The sequence below is a fragment of the Triturus cristatus genome, chromosome 2_2 (assembly GCF_964204655.1).
Source record: "Triturus cristatus chromosome 2_2, aTriCri1.1, whole genome shotgun sequence".
NCBI lineage: Eukaryota > Metazoa > Chordata > Amphibia > Caudata > Salamandridae > Triturus > Triturus cristatus.
In genome coordinates, this window is record NC_140582.1 from 524,443,001 (window position 1) to 524,457,067 (window position 14,067).

At 45.8% G+C, this 14,067-nt stretch overlaps 1 protein-coding gene across 3 annotated transcripts in view; it reads right to left on the reverse strand.

Annotated features, from left to right (window-relative positions):
- Positions 1 to 14,067, reverse strand: part of LRBA (LPS responsive beige-like anchor protein) — a 2,426,603-nt gene that overhangs the window by 126,785 nt on the left and 2,285,751 nt on the right. The window lies entirely within an intron of this gene.

The following is a 14,067-nucleotide window of genomic DNA, read 5'->3' on the forward strand; positions in this document are numbered from 1 at the left end:
TTCAACATATTGTATCAGAAAATGGTTTATGCCAATATGTGCAATGGAATAATCGCATGTATTTCTAAGATTTTTTTCTGCATGCTTGAGTCCAAAGTGCGAGTCCTAAAGTTGAAATACTCATCAACGACTGGGTCACATTAGGAATGACGCGGGCCAAAAGGAACATAGCTCAGCTTTGGGGTGCCGAACAGTCCCCGACATCACAGCAGTGGTGTCGCGACATGGACCATACGATGGTAACCGAGAAGGTTGTCTACATCCACAGAGGCTGCCCCAAGAAATGGACACGAATATGGGGCAAGTGGAATCATTATCAGGGCGATATTTGTGAGGCACCCCGCCTGAGCAGATGTCGGACGATAGCGACTAATCAGTGCAGATTGGTAAGAAAGAACCAAACAGACGCTACCAAGAATAATGGGAGGTACTGGGCTGAATATAACTACTATTGCTGTGAAGAATGACCCGTCTTGTTTATACGGACTTGTATTCTCATTAATGTATGCCTCTGACTGTTTCGTAAAAGTATTTTATGCTGAGTGATGTACGCCAATCGTTACTTCTCTATAAACACATTTAAAAAAAAAAAAAAAATACTCAGCAACTCTGTTACTGATAGCTCTAGACTGAGTTCTTACCACCACGACCATCATGTCTTTATAGACAGAATCTTAGCTATTTAGTAATCACTAAGAGAGCAAGACAGACATAGGCTCTGAGAACAGGGTGACAGTATGAATAAGAGAGGTTACAGAGCAAGAGTCATGCATATCCCTTTTGGACTGGGATTGGTAAGGCAGTATTTAGGCCAGTCTTGGTAGGAGAAAAAATAAAGGATACACTATTTAAATTAAAGGAATCTAGTATTACCTCCGAGGTTCTTTGAGGTTTGTTTTTAGCTAAAAAGATTAGAAATACATTTACATGTGTTTATGGTATTATGAGTGGCAACTCATAATTTAAATACTTTGCTATACCTGAAAAGAATTGTCAAAAGGTCAACTGGAGAACTGTGTCTCCTAATACACCCTCCATGAGAATTGATTCCATAAATGACTAATATTTAAATGATACGGTGGCTCAGTACTATATAATAGTGGAAAACACGCACTACATCAGATGCCAAGTTATTTGAAATTTGTACAACAATGCATCATGTTATGAAAAAAGAAATGTGAATGAGTGCGTCGGGCACATGACCGCAATTCATTTTGTATATGCTACAATACTTGCTAAGTATACAACAATCGCTTGCCTCTAAGCACACTGTTGGAATATTTGAAGTAAATAAAGTATAATAGTATAAAAATGTATTTTCTTTATAACACAACATGATTTGAATCAATGACTCAAACACTAGATTATTACTTATCAGAGTAATTTATTCGGAGATAGGCTTTCAACATGTTACCCATGCTTTGACTCCAGTGGTCACAGAAAATGCTCTGTTGCCTGGACATGGTCATATCCTAAGATGCATCAATTCGAAGCACAGGCCACGCCTTGTCCCCGATAGCTGCTGGCCTGCAGTAAGTATGAGCATCCTTAATGGGCAAGGCCAGTTTCTGGTCCTCAATAGCCCAGTAACATGGGCACGGGGCATAGCCTAAGACCAACCTACAGTTCATGGCATTAAACATCAATGACAATATGTTTGTACTCTTCGTGGCCCACATGCATACATTTTCCATGACCTTGACCTAGGGTGGCATTATTCTAGAAAGCACTACTTGTTAACGCTGTCCAAGATACTGCTAGAACAATAGGGCACAATGAAAAGCAACAACACTAGCACAGCACCATCCCAGAACAGCACCAGTTAGGAGAGGAAGAAACATGCCCATGCCACTTAATTGGTCACTTTAATATTTTATTTCAAATGCTAACATTTCACGAAATACAAGTTGTGGGCAGTGGCTGCTGAAATTAATGAGAGCAGCCAGATATGAACTAAACTTTCAGCGTCTTGCACAATCTTTAAAATGACCCCGCCATGTAAGTGGGGAGCATACCAACTTTGAAAGAAGAGTTGCTCTTTGTATAGCTGTAAGGAAAACCAGAAAACGTAGTATGTGTAATTTAAAACAGTCAAAGGTGACGCAAATACATACAATGTCAGCCTTCATCGCAACATGTTCAGCAACCATAACACTAAACATGTCACAGTAAGCAAAGCAAGACAGAGTTACGATTTTCATCACCAGCTCTAATTGGAACGGATCTCGTGCAGTCTAAACTCCCTAAACCAGTAATGGATATTTTCAGTTTTTAGTCCAGCCTTCAAATTGCTAAAACATAAACAAACACCTTTAAATTTTGGAAATAGCATTTTTTTCCGATATGTAAACTTTACAGTGCTTCATCATACGTCTGCTCCTGATATCCTCGGCTCCCCTAACTCCCACACTCCGTCCACGCTGGCCCTAATCACCTTTCCCTGGAGCCACAGGAAGCCATCAATTTCAAGACAATTAGCTTTCCCCTTCTGGTCAGAAACCCTTCAGAAACATATATAGTTACACACCTTTCCGCTTTCCAAAAAAAAAACTATGTAGTTGCCTGCCTGACGTCTACCTCAAACAAAACACGGAGATGTCTCGCCAGTAGACGATCATAAACCGCCCTGTTTTATTAGTTAGGCAATACCATGAGCATTTTAATAAGATGATGCACTCAGCGGCAGGTATACGTTGCATAAGCAGTTAAAGTGGAAACATGTTAAGAGTGACGGTCATTTTCATTCTCACCATGGATCAATTCTTTATTGGGTACTCCTGGCACCTGTGCCCTCACTCTTTAACCTTCAACTTTCACCACCGGTCACCCATTAAGCATTTTTCCAAACCAATGCAAAATACTGCACATGTATTGGTGAAACTAAAGCTTAGGGACATCTTGAAGATTTGGGGGTCCTGGGTCAAACGTATTTTGGGGGCCCCTGCTCGGAACAGCTTTGAATTTATGATTTAATTTCAGCTCTTCAATACCCCCTTTGGCCAGGCCACTGTCAGTGCACAGTAACACAGGTCCAAATGTTAAATATTTTTACATCTCATATTCGGGGATAGTGACGTGTGTATTCAATATTGTAACAGCAGTTCACTAACATTACTGCAAATAATCTCTATGACACCCTACTATTTCTCATATGTGAAGTCCTGCTTGGATCCCCAAAAAATCTTTTACGCGCGTTTCATGAAACAAACACATTTTACTGCAAAATGTCTGCAATAGATTCTCAGACAAAATAGGGGGACTCCAGGGATTTATAAGGGGTCCAGCATACGTGCCCTAAAACAGTCATCAACAAGAAAGGTATGCTGTTCCCACAGGGCGGACAAAGAGAAGGAGGGATAGAGGATGGGGGGATCCTTCTACTCGGAACTAGAGTCCTCACACACCCAGCAAGCTAGGTGTCATGCTTCATCATATGGACTTGCTCCTCGTCGGGCCGGCGCTGCAATGCCCGACGGGCACCCGAAACAGGGCTCTTTAGCGGAGATCTTTAGTTCCTGCCGTTTGGTGCGTGGCTGTGAGGGCCCTAAAAAACAGTGTAGATGTGGTGCAAGTGAGTGATGTTAAAAAAGGTTGGACAGTCCACAAAAACCCTTTATTGGAATGGTAATCCACCTTCTTAAAAACAAACTGAGTAGCTTTGTTCTGGCTCAATGGTCCAATGAAGCTCAGCTCAACTCATGTGAAGTGGTCGACATGTTTCATGCATAGCGGTCTATACTGATCCATGGCATTTCATCAGGACCTATTCTATTCAAAAACTATCTACACGTGGTGGGGGTGGTGGGCGACAATGCTCCTACCTACCACACTCCATGGATGTGAGCAAGAGCTCCCGTCAATCCTAGTGGTAACCTGTACATAGGGTATGACATGAAGAGACAGGAGACAGTTACTAGAGAGGTCTATCTAGTACACTGAAAGTAGGCGTTCCTTCAACCCCTTCACTCTGGTGTCCGTTCCGTGACCAATATAGGATCCTGGTGTGATCCCTGTTAAAAAGGACATACTAGACAACTGGGTGAGTTAAAAACCTTAAAACATTCTCTCTAGTAAAAATAGTCATGGGACCAGGCTTGAAAGTAACCTCAAAAGAGAAATGTATATGCGTAGCTACTAGCATGATAAATCATTCTAAAGTCTTCCTAAAACAAATAGTGCCAATTAGCAAGCGGAGACTCACCTAGCTAGTGGCAAGTACTCACTCCATACGGCAATCGTCGGGGCTGCTGACACCCGAGTGTCAGTGTCCTAATGGTCCCGGAGTAAGGAGAGGATAGGGGTTAGACATGGGCTAAGCAGCCCTGAAAAAGTTGGCTCCCTTTTCTCATATGTGCCCCGGGGTACGGCTGCGAGAGGTGTCCGTGCAGACAGGGGGTAGGGGGAGGGGGCTTGCTCCATCAATTCCCGTGCCATGCCCCTGGCCAAGTGGGAGCTGGTCGCCCCCACGGATGCCCCCACGGTTTGCGGCGCCCAAGGGCTTTAACCACCTCAGTCACGGGCAAAGTAAGCGAGGTGGCGGACCTCCTCTGGGGCTACCGCCAGACGCGGAGGAGACCGGGGAGTCACGCGAACAACCGCTGGCGCTTGGATGGGTGAGAAGGGTAGGAAGAGCATTTCCCTCCCCCTGTGACAGGACCCAATCGGTCCGTGTAGCACTCAAGGTTCACCCGTTAAACCCCACCAAACAGCGCCCTCACTCACCTGTCTGCTTTGGACGTGCGCTGCTTCACCTCCCACGCGTGGAGCCACCCGACGAACCGGATGCCCCCTGTGCCAGCCAAGCACCGATTCTAAAGGCAAATTCGGGTTCCCCGCGGCCTCCCGCGTCAAAGGGTGACGTCATGCCATATAGCGTCACATGGTGTAGGGTGGGAGTAGCCTGTATACGAGTCACAGGATCACGCAAGATGTCAAAGTCCGGAAAACGAGGTGGCCATCTTACAGTGTACATAAGTCTAATTGGGGCTTGCAGTCTGGTTGGTATTCGCGAGCGTACTAGGCGCCATTGCATGACCATAATAAAGCGGGCATGAACCCAGTCTCGATGTGCTGCAATAAGTGGTGCCCTCTTGGTATCTCCCTAGGTGTGTCAATATATTAATATTTACTACCGGTAAGTACCCTCTCCCTTAGTAGTGGCGTGTCAGGAGCGTAATTGATTTTCAACACCCCCATGGGCCGGTAAGCTGAATGGATGTCACGTACAAGGCCAGAAGTACTTTAGTGTCAGCACCCTAGGGATCATAAGTAATACATGATGTAGAGCTGATCCTCATTGTCACTAGTATGCTCGAGCTCCCACTAGAGTCAGTAGCGGCGTGCTGAGTGCGCTGTTGTTCCCTCAAACCAATTTGGGCAGTTAAGCAACGTGGAGCTCATGTGCAAGGACAGCAGTATGGTAGTTGCTGCACCCTGGGGTTTGCACATCCTAAATGTAGCAGTACTGATGGTCACAGTCCTAGCTACTCTGGTGTGCATAATCACTGGTGGGCAGTCCTGGTGGTCATGGTCCCTGTCACTCTGGTGTGCATGTTCAATACTGTACCACTGTAAAGATGTGTTGTACTGGTGCGTCAGCTTCCTACCACGCAGGCCCATGGGATATCATCATTCAAGCCATGAAGGCTTGTCGAGAGGCGGTGCACCCATCTCTGTTCTAACCTGAAAAGAGCCCGCTGTGTGATACTGGGATGTGCTTCTAAAACAAGCCCATGTAAGGGACTCTGCAGGGTGATTAAGGTCCTTGTAGTGCGTGTATAGTCTGGTGGTGGTTTTCATGCATCTCACATTGCTTTTGTGTTCCGTGATGCGCAACTTCACGGCCCTCATTGTCATCCCTATATACCTCTTGCCACAGGGACATGTCAGCATGTAAATACACTTCTGTGTGCTGCAGTTGGTGTACCTCATAAGCTTCCATGTGAACGTGTCTGTCAGTGGGACGTCCTTCACTGCTTTAGTTTGTTGGCACAGCGAACAGGACCCACAGGGGTAATGTCCTGTTACAGGAGAGAGATCCCATAGGGTCCTCTGTGTCAGTTGTTCCTTGGCCCTTGGTCTGGTGTGTATCAGAATGTCTTTTAGATTTTGAGTGTGTTTAAAAGCAAACCTGGGTCTAGGGAGGTGTAGTTCACCTGTGTTGACTATACCCCAGTGCTTGTTAATAATTCTCTTGAATTGGGTAGAACGTGGTGTGAACGAGGTAACGCACGAGGACTTCAGTCTGTTCTCTGGTGGTGACCTGCAGTAAGGATTCCCGTGGGTTGTTCATGGCCCTCTTATAGGAGTTCCTAACCTGCCGTGCTGGATAGCCCCTCTCCTTAAGGTTCAGTTGTAGTTGTTGAGCCTCCGATTTGTAGTCGGTCAGGGTGCTACAGTTCCTCCTGATACGGAGGAACTGGACAAATGGTAAGTTATTCCTGAGTGTCATTGGGTGGTGACTCATGTGAGAGAAGGCTGTTTCTGTCTGAGTCCTTCCTGTAGAGGGTCATACTCAACCCCTCATTATCCAGTCTTATCCTCAGATCCAGGAAGGGGATACTGGTGTCAGAGATGGTGTGGGTAAACTTGAGAAAGGAATTATGGGTGTTGATCCATTGGCAGAATGCCTCACACGTTGCCTTGTCTCCTTTCCAAAAGACGAGGATGTCATCAATGAACCTCTTCCATAGTGTCAGATTGGTCCTATATGGATTGGTGGGGTTCATGATGACATCCTCTTCTAACGTAGCCATGTATAGGCAGGCCACGCTTGGGGCGAAGGTGCTTCCCATGGAAGTACCCTGGGACTGGTGGAATAGTTGCTTCTCATATTCAAAGTAATTCTCCGTTAGTGCTATAGAGGCGCACCCCATTATGAATGACCCGGGGTTGGCGAGTCCCAATCTTCCTTGAGCAGGCTTGCCTCGACAGCCTCCAGGGTAGCCTGCTGTGGAATGTTCGTATAAAACGCTTCCACGTCGAGTGTTAGCAGGAGGTTGACCTCTTCAAGGATAGTGTTTTCAATGATGCGAAGGACATCGGTAGTGTCCTGTACAAAAGATGGTATTTTCCTCACCAGGGGCTGCAGAAAGTGGTCACAGAACCTGGACAGTGGGTCCAGTAATGACCCTATCCCTGATACTATCGGCCTCCCTGGGACCAGTGTCATGTTCTTATGAATCTTAGGGAGGGTATAGAAGTAGGGCACTCTGGGTTCTTTGGTCACGAGGAAGTTCGCCTCCTTCTTAGTGATCCAGCCGTTAATGACCTTGAGGACCATAGTGGCAATCTCAGATTTGAGCCTGGGCGTAGGATCTACTGATAGCGGTGTGTAGTGTAGGTCATTCCCTAGCTGACGTCTGCATTCCCTGTCATAATCAGCAGTACTCTGAATAACAGTGGCTCCGCCTTTGTCGGCCTGTTTAATAGTAATGCTGGTGTTGTTAGCCAAAACCTGGGCAGCAGCCCAATCTTCATTGGAAAGGTTGTGAAATTGAGTGGTCCTGGTGGATCCCAACAACTCCTTGAGTACTGCCCTCTCAAAAGTTAAGATTTCAGGTGGGACCATACTGTTATTAGGCGTAAAAGTGGAGGGGTTGCTAAGGCCTGAGTCCTCGGGGTCAATGGAAGCCCTGTCGTGAAAGAAAGCCTTGAGGGGCACCTTCCTAAAGAATGCTTGCACCTCGCACATCTCATTGAACTTGTCCAGTTTAGGCGTTGGGACGAATCCCAGGCCTTTTTCTAGGACCCTCTTCTCTGTTACACTCAGGTTTCTGATGGAAAGGTTGACAATCAGGCTCTTTTCCCCCTGCTCATGCTCCTGGTCTCTACCGTGTGGGGGGTCTGGTCTTCCCATAGGACTCCCTTCTGTGCTCCTCTTCGTCGCCGTCTTCCTCTGCCCCAGCCTCTGCCTAAAAAAGGGGGGTTGTTCCTGGGGGGAAGTATTGTGGTGGACCTTGAGGATACAGTGGGTACTACCAGGGTGGTGCAATGGGTCCTTGGAAAGCCGAGCTACTGTTATAGTTAGGGTTTGGTTGGTAGTTAGGTCTACGCTGTTTGTGGGAACCCCAGCTGCCAGTGCTTGAGTCACTGTTTGATGACCACCTACTACTGTTGTCTGAACTTTCATCAGAGGAGTAACTGTTTCTGGGTGCAGCATAGTCATCCTTAAGATAGGGATATACTTTCTCCTTATCAAACCTGGCTACATCCTTCTGTAGTTTTGTAACCTTCTGTTTGCGGAGATATTCCCTATTTTCAGCTATTTCATTGTTAATTTCCGTTCGCTTTGAAGTAAAAGCTGTTTTTGGTATGGAGGATTTAAGTGCAGTTTCTGCTATCTAGATCCTGGTCAGAAGCGCATCGGCCAACCTCTTTTCAGTGTTGATAATAAGGACTAGCAAGTCTTTTGTACACTTCCAAGACACTTGGCACCAATCTTGTTTAAAAGGCCCATCCTCCAGAAAGATTCTGGGCAGAATATTAACAATGAGGCCCCGAGGCGCTATATTAGCTCGTAAATACTCTGTCATGAGAGCCCCATGCAGAGTGACCTTTAACCATTCTCTTTTGAGTGCTGCATGATACCCAGTCGTCGGACGGTGACCCTGAGGCCACTGCAGCCCCAGCCCCTAGGAGGGAGGAGGCTGTTCTTAAAATATCGGCAATGGCTTCCTCATCGAAGCTTAATCCTGGGGTATCCTCCATGACTGGTCGGAAATACCGGCTATCCACTCGGTGGTATAGCGATTAATGTGAAGATGGGCCACTACGTGTTTCAAACACTGTATGGTATCCTAATGTCCCACGGGGGTCACCGACTAGGAGGATCCCCCCATCCTCTCCATCCCTCCTCCTCTTTGTCCGCCCTGTGGGAACAGCATACCTTTCTTGTTGATGACTGCAATAGATTCTCACACATCACCCACTTAAAAAATAAATTAAATGAAAAGGTCTGTTTAAGAATTATTGAAGGTCATCAGGGCAAGACTCTTTGCAGAACAGACCTGACTCTATCAGGGTGCCCCCTGAAAGACTGGGGGCCCCCTTGAGAAGCTGGGACCCTGGGCCAGAGACCACTTTGCCCATGCCTTAAAACGTCTCTGATTTCCATGCACTTTACCTCAAGTTAATCAAATTTAGAAGTACATCGCTCTCTAGAATCAATATTACTTTTGGCTCAAAAGGTCTAACATACTAAGAATTTGTTTCATTTCCACTGTATCGAAATGTCCAAAGCTAAATTAGAAAACACTGAAAGCAAAACTTCTTAGCTGCTTGTGCTTTATCTTTGAGCAGCAAGTTCTAGCTTGGGCCTGCCATAATAACTCAAAGTAATTCGATTGCTTCCTTTTCTTGCACAGTTTTTTTTATTTATTTTTTGAATTTTTTTTTACGTTTGCAAAAATACAGAAATGAAAATATACACAGAAAACATAATATGCAGAGTCCAAAGTGGGCACTGCAAGCAGTACAGCGCGCGGCAAAGGACATCTTCATACATTCATAGTGTAAATATTTCTACATAGCATGATAACCAAGGGTGATACGGGTCATAGATACCTGCAAAAATCAAAGTGATGCAGCAAAAAATCACCAAGTGTCTGCAATCTTTTCTTGCACAGTTACCTTACCTTTATTTACACACCAATCTCAAATCTTCCAGAGACACTTACTCTCTCCAAATACTTTGGCTATGTCAGCCAATTTCTCATATTAATACCTGTAGTTACGACTTGCGAGCCATGCAGCATTTTAGTGGGCTCTCACTTAATTTCAATGGATTGAATCATTTAATTAAACGGAAAAAGATCCTTAAGTATTTAGCAGCAAAGAAACCGGATGTTCCTATCCCACAGGAGACAAACGTCTCTGAAATGCAGTCCTCAAAACTACATTGAGACTGTGCTAGTCCACGCTCTATATATCTCTGGAACACAATATAACAAGCATTGGCATAGCCAATAGGTCTCGCCTTTGGGACTTATAAGTGTTTAGCCATGCAACAGTTGCATAACTAAATACTTATAAGGTCCCAAAAGCGAGACCTATTGGCTATGCCAAGCGGCCGTGAAAGTGATCGCGATCAAACATCAAAGCGGCTGTGCGGCCGCGAAAGTGAAAGTAATCGCGGTAAAGCGCTGCGCGTGCGCCCACGCACATGAACTGTAGCTCTAGGCTGGCCTGGTAGCACTTTTTGGAGCCTTCTCAATAAGTCTCGCCAGACCAGCGCATGCGCTGGGTCAGGCGAGACCTAAAAAGGGTGGAATTGCAATCCTGGTGCAAAAGAACCTGCCAGCGAGAAGGTTTATCAAATGGTTGGAACTCAAGGGCAGATACTTTTTTACCAAACTACAGATACAATCCTCATATGTAATACTAGGCTCTATTCATACCCTTAGTGGCACCAAATTCGACTTCCTTTCTGACAAACAGGCTTTTGATTGAATTTTGGCACACAAAGGTTATGATCGGAAGTGACTGGAATATCATCCAAGACCCATTCAAAGACCAATCAGGTTCTCCAGATTTTGGTAGCGAGGCAGACAGAAGATTACTCTAGGATCTATTATCTGACCACTCTATCGCAGATCCCTTGCACTTGCTGCAACTAAGGGACAGACAGTATACATTTCTGTCATGTGTGCATGGGACAAAAGTTTGGATTGATTAATTCATGATATAGGATGCCTGTCTCGCCAAGATTACAGGACTGTGAGATACTGGATAATGACTTTTCTGACCATTCAACACTGCACCCAACTATTAACTTGCATCTTCTTCCTCTACCAAACCAAAATCGTAGGCTGCCTACTTTAAAATTCAAGGAACCTAAAGAGAAGAAAAAACTAACAGATGTTAAAAAAAAACTTCATGCATTTTAACAAACACTTGATGTTTTCAGCACAATTTTTTTCATCCGCATGCAAGGCATATATGAGAGGTCAACCGACGAGGTAGTCGGTAATACACAAAAATCAATCGCCCCATGGTCAAAAACCTCTGGAGCATAAAGTTAAGAGGCTCAGGACTTTGACCAAACCTGGCACTTTAAGGTGTCTACTAAAAGCAAAATTTGATATTCATTCTCGATTTATCTCACAGGATGAGAGAGCACTTTGCAAACCCTAAACTATAAAAACAAGTGGAAAAGGAAGAAAGATTGTTGGCAATGCAATTAAACGGCAAGATTCTGCCAATTCGGTTCTGGCTATGCAGTCTAAAAGGGGATATTTACTCTGTAACCTGGTAGAGATCTACACAGAATTTGGCAACGTTTTTAAACAGCTATACACCTTGGAATGAACTGACGGCAGTAAAACTGAGGAAGTCTATTTCTTCCACAATCTGCACCTTCCCCGACTGTCCAATGAGGCAGTCACTGAATTGGAAGAGAATTCAATGGAGGAGTACATTTTTGAAGCCGTTAGGGTAGGCTCCTGAGAGACTATGGTTTTCCCACAGAATTCTACAAAATCAAAGTGGCTATTCTTGCAGCAGTACTTTGCAATGTCTTCAAAGCGGCGGAGGGGAAAGGGAGGTCAATAAAAGAATTTAACAGAGATAATCTATCTCTACTCCTGCAACCTGACAAAGATCGGTACCAATGCACCAGCTACAGACCTAGTTCCTTGATAAACATGGAAAAGTCTTGCAAATATACTGGTAGAAAGATTACAAAAATGTATACCCCTATTTATGCATTATAAATAGGTAGAGTCTGTGCCAGCAAGAACCTCCAGTCATAATATGAGGACCCTCTCCCATCGCATATGGCTGTGAAGAATGCTGGCTCTATCTCTGGACGCCGAGAAGGCTTTTGACATAGTGGAATGCTGTTACTTATTTAGAACATTATAAAAAGTCAGTATTCAAACAGTAATTCATACAGAGAATACAGTACCTATCAGACACACATGGCAGCAGTCAACAACAATTGATTTAGGGTGGTCTAATTTCAGATCCAGTGGGGCACCCATCAATGGGGTCCTTTATAGCTACTCTTCTTCCTATTAGTCTTGGTACTGCTAGCAACTAAAACCCAACAGTACAAAATAGTATTTAGCATCCATTCTCCAGGAACTGAACCCAAATTGCTCCTTTATGCCAAACAAACAAGTTACTTATCTTCGGTAACGATGTATCTGTAAGAAACATTAGTTAGTTATAGACTCCTTACCTTAGAATTACCCCCAGGCGTCAGACTGGACCCGGAAAGTTTTTTGTCAGCAGTACCTCTGCGTGTCGGAAGGTGGCGTCGGTCAGCTCCGCGTTCGTCGTTGGCGTCGTGTTGCCGGTATGACGTTGTGGCAGCTACTTAGACGCCGCCCTCGCACGCTGACGTCCGTACTATACACAACTTTCTGCACCAGAAACGCAGAGCCATGCAAGACACTGACCACTGGTGCACAAATCTAGGGCCATAAAAGAGTAACCTTAACCCTAGAAATCAGTTCGCAGAACGGGGAGGATGGGTGGGGCGGTAAGGAATCTATAACTAACTAATGTTGCGTACAGATATATTGTTACCGAAGGTAAGTAACTTGTTCATCTGAAAGAAACACGTTAGTTATAAATTCCTTACCCTAGAATAAATACCCCAGCAATACCAACCCCGGAGGTGGGTCTGCGAACCAAGATCACACCAGGAAGTCCTGGAGAACAGAACGGCCAAAGAAGCCGTCTCTCCGGACTTGACTGTCCAGGCAGTAGTGCTTGGTGAACGTGTGCAGCGATGCCCATGTAGCTGCCTGACAGATGTCATTCAGAGGAAAACCTCGTCCCAAAGCAGTAGTGGCTGCGGTCGCCCTGGTAAAATAGACGCACAGCCCCACTGGAGGCTCCTTCATCGCCAGAGAATAGCAGGTTTTGGTACACAAAACGACCCATCAGGAGATAGTTCGCCCGTGTACGTCCCTACCCTTCTTCGTGCCCACGTACCCCACAAAGAGCTGGTCATCCACACGGAACTGCTTGGTGCAATCCAGATAAAAGGAAAGCACACCTTTTGGGTCTAGATGGTGGAGCCTCTCTTCCTCCTTCGAAGGATGCGGAGGTGGAAAGAAGGTGGGCAAAGTGATGGTCTGCCTGATGTGAAAGGCAGTGACAACCTTGGGAAGGAAGGATGGACGGGTCCTAAGGACAACTTTGTCCGGATGCACAGATAGAAAAGGAGGCTTTGAAGAAAGCGCCTGGAGCTCAGTCACTCGTCTGGCAGACGTGATGGCTACCAGGAATACAGTTTTGAGAGTTAAAAGCCTCAAGGGACAGTTGTGAAGCAGCTCAAAGGGAGAACATATTAAATAGGTTAAAACCAAGTTCAAGTCCCACTGAGGCATAACGAAGGGAATAGGAGGAAAGAGATGAGTTATGCCTTTCAAGAAACGATTTATACCAGGGGACTTGAAAAGAGAAGGCTGAGCTGGAAGCCGAAGAAAGGCAGAGATGGCTGAGAGATAGCCCTTGACAGTGCCCAGAGGAAAGCCTAGCTGGGCCAAAGAAAGGAGGAACAAGAGAACCTCCGAAAGAAGGGCCAAGAGGAGCTCCACAGTCTTTGCTGTGCACCATGCCACAAATTTATTCCACCAACAGGAGTATACCGTCTTAGTGGAAGGACGCCTGGCTGCCAAGATTACATCGTAGACTTCGGGAGGCAGGCGGAATGATGTCAACTGCCGCCGCTCAATCTCCGTGCAAGGAGGTGGTGGCTGGACAGGTTCGGGTGGAGGACAGTCCCCTGCTGCTGCGACAGAAGATCCTCCCGAAGAGGCAGACGGGTCGGAGGATCGATGGCCATATTGAGCAGCTTGGGATACCAGACTCTTCGGGCCCCATCTGGAGCCACAAGGATGACTTGGGCCCGGTCGTGCCCGATCTTCTTCAGCACTCTGCGCAGAAGTGGTATAGGTGGAAAGGCATACAATAAACTGCGACTCCACTTGCGACGAAAAGCGTAGCCAAGCGAGTGCCGCCTTGAAATTCCAAGGCGCAGAATTGCTGACATTGCGCGTTCTCTTTGGTGGCGAATAGATCTAACCAAGGCTTTCCCCACTGTCGAAAGAGACC